The following is a 3,001-nucleotide window of genomic DNA, read 5'->3' as shown; positions in this document are numbered from 1 at the left end:
CGGTTGGTCATCTGTCCACTACGCGCTGTTGCCCAAGATTTCATTTCCATTTGTCTTTCCATTAGACACATACAATTTAAATTCCACCTAGACACCCATTTTTGTCTGCTACTGATATGTTCCATTCTGCTGAATAAGATCCAACAATTCTCATTTGGCAGCTTTTTCAATCAAAACAAATTCAATCCCTTACACTAGAGTTACGTAGCTAATGAAACCCATCTTAAATGTTGGCTGACAGTGTATTACAGAATATTCACCTTGGAACGTCTTTTCACATGTAGTTTAGAAACAACAACTAGCTAATTGACTTAACACCAAAGTTTGCAATTTCCCCGAAGTATATGGGAATTCTGTCTTAGAAACTAATGATAATTCCATGTTTTCCTTTGATGAGTGTTGGCAGACTTCTCACTTCCTCATGTATAAACGTTTTCAATTCTATAATCAGCAGAGCCAGGAAACAGATGAAGCTAAGCTGCTTGACTAATTGACTGGCATTAACGTAATTAAACATTAACGTAATTAAACATATTAAGATCCAGATTGATAGCCACTGAGTGACTTTAACGACTAGCATGTTCGTTTCAGTTAATTTGTCATTAGGCCTTTAACATGAGGGGCTCAACAGAACACAAAGTTATTAGTATCAAAAATTTTGACATATGAGATATCATTATTAATATCACCATAAAATTACATATTTAACAGCGAATGATAATTTTAAGAGGTTTGCAATAATCATAATGGTGGCTGTGTTATATTGAAATTCTTTCATTTAGTAGAACATTAATGAAATGTAGGATTAGCTGTGGAGAAATTCACTGTTGGCAACTTTTCATTAACACATTAATTCATTTCTTAATGACCTTCTATATGCACAGAAGTGCAACAGGCTTCAAGAAACCCTGAAGTGTTGAGAAAGTAGTTGGGAAAAGGTTTTATAATCTTATAAGGAACACATAAAACACAGCTAAAATTCAAGTGGAAAATACAGTGAGATAGTTTCCTGAAAACAATATACACGTTTCTGAGGGAATGTAAACAAAATCATCAACAGGCTATAAGAGAGGTACTAAGAAAAATTATTTTAATAAAAGTTAACTTTGGGCTCACTTTTTGAATTAGACCGTTGCCATTCACTGGGAAATAGAAAGTGATGAAAAACATCAGGGTTTTGTGCACCTAGGCAAAGAAGGCAGCATGGAGAGGATGGAGAAATTAGGCAATGCTGAGAAACCTTATATTAAGAACCGATTATAGATTATATTTTCTCTAACTTGTTTGTTTGTCTCTCATTAGCTTGCTATGAAATCACGAACTGATATGGAATGTATAACACTGTGGCTTATATGAATACTTATAATAATTTGTATGTGTTGAGGTAATATCTTGCTTCCTTTTCAGTTTCCCATAAGGACTTCTTAACTCTGTAGAGACAGGAAACAGAGTTTACAACTTTGTTCATTCCAAAAGGTGCTGAGGAATTATTTGCTTATTTAATAAGCAAACTTTAAATGATAAAAACTGTTTAAGTGTGATTATTCTTTCTCTAGAAAGTTAACCAACTAGAGTACAGTACAATGCTTAGCAGATAATCTTGCACAGAGTAGAAATTTAACAAAAATGAATGAAACTTAAAGCACATTTTGTATTCTTGAGGTAAGAAAGGAGAATTATGTATATTTCTGTGTAATTCTAGGAACAATGTCTAATCCTAATGATGTCTAATAATCCTAATTAGGATTATTGTTTACTCATTGATGATTGTTACATGCTTCTGAACTAACTAGCATCTATATTCTAATATATATTTCACTTATTAATAACAGTTTGTTATAAAACTACTAAGTTTTAAGTCATGAATATAGAGAGGAAGCATAAATTTTTTTTTATTACAAAATTTTATTTATTTTTATTTAAAAAATGACACGGCCCGAAAGTCTTAGCCATTTTTATTGCTACTATTTGTGAATTTAAGAGTTCTGCTTTCTTCAAACCAACTAACTTTTAGTCAATTAGCTTTCCTTTGGCGTTTTCTGGTAAAAATTATTGAAAAAATATTTTTATTAGAAAATATTCAAATATATTTACAATTATATAACAAAGAGGTTTGCATCAACAACTCAGTTCTAGTAAATATCTTCCACATTTACTTTAGTTCTTTTTCTTTAATACATGTTGCACCCCTCCTTAATCCTGTCACTCCCTTCAAAAAATTTTTAAAATTATGTATTTGTTTATATATACTTTCCTTTCTGTAAAAGGTCATGATGGCATCAGATAAAAATGGGTACAGTGAATAATCAAACAGAATAAACCAATTAATATTATTCATAAAGGCATATGTTATAATAGATGGAATAAATTTACTTAATGGACATTTACAGTGAGTATATTAATATTTGACATAAAACAAATAAGCTGATTTTCAATCAAAACATCACTTAACTTCCTTGACCAATGATTATTATTAGCAAGTGATTTGAAGTACAAAGCAGGCAAATAATTCAAATCTGACAACCTGAATATTGTTCAATAAATGTTGGTTCCTTTCATTTAACTAACCTTGCATTCATGCTGAGGTTATATAAATATTTAAAGTATAATGCCTGCTTATAATGTTCTTATAAGGTTCTTGCACTTTTTAGGAAGGTACTGCATGTACAAAAATATAAATATCTCAGATCTGTAAAAGTAAGAGCTAAAAAGTTAAAAAACTTGTTTAAAAAAACATCTAGGGAATCTGAGAGAAGATCATTTCTGGAGCAAGGTCCTTGTGTTGGCAAGTGTTGGACAATGATACTAATTAATAAAAGCTGGAAAGAAACATTTTTTGGATAAACAACTGTATTCAATGTGGTCAAATCTTACTATGAACAATTAAGGTGTGTTATGGGATGAACTATGTTCCCCTTGAAATTCCTATGTTGAATTCCTGACCCCCAAGTATATCAATATTTGACCATTTTTGGAGACAAGGTCTTTTAAAGAAGTGACT

The 3,001-nt window shown here is 31.0% G+C and overlaps 1 protein-coding gene across 5 annotated transcripts in view; it reads right to left on the bottom strand.

The window, feature by feature from the left end:
* CDH18 (cadherin 18) overlaps positions 1–3,001 on the bottom strand; it is a 988,723-nt gene that overhangs the window by 931,685 nt on the left and 54,037 nt on the right. The gene's annotated exons all lie outside the window — the stretch shown is intronic.

The sequence above is a fragment of the Balaenoptera physalus genome, assembly GCF_965194825.1.
Source record: "Balaenoptera physalus genome assembly, chromosome: 3".
Lineage (NCBI taxonomy): Eukaryota > Metazoa > Chordata > Mammalia > Artiodactyla > Balaenopteridae > Balaenoptera > Balaenoptera physalus.
This window is presented reverse-complemented; position numbering and strand designations above follow the sequence as displayed.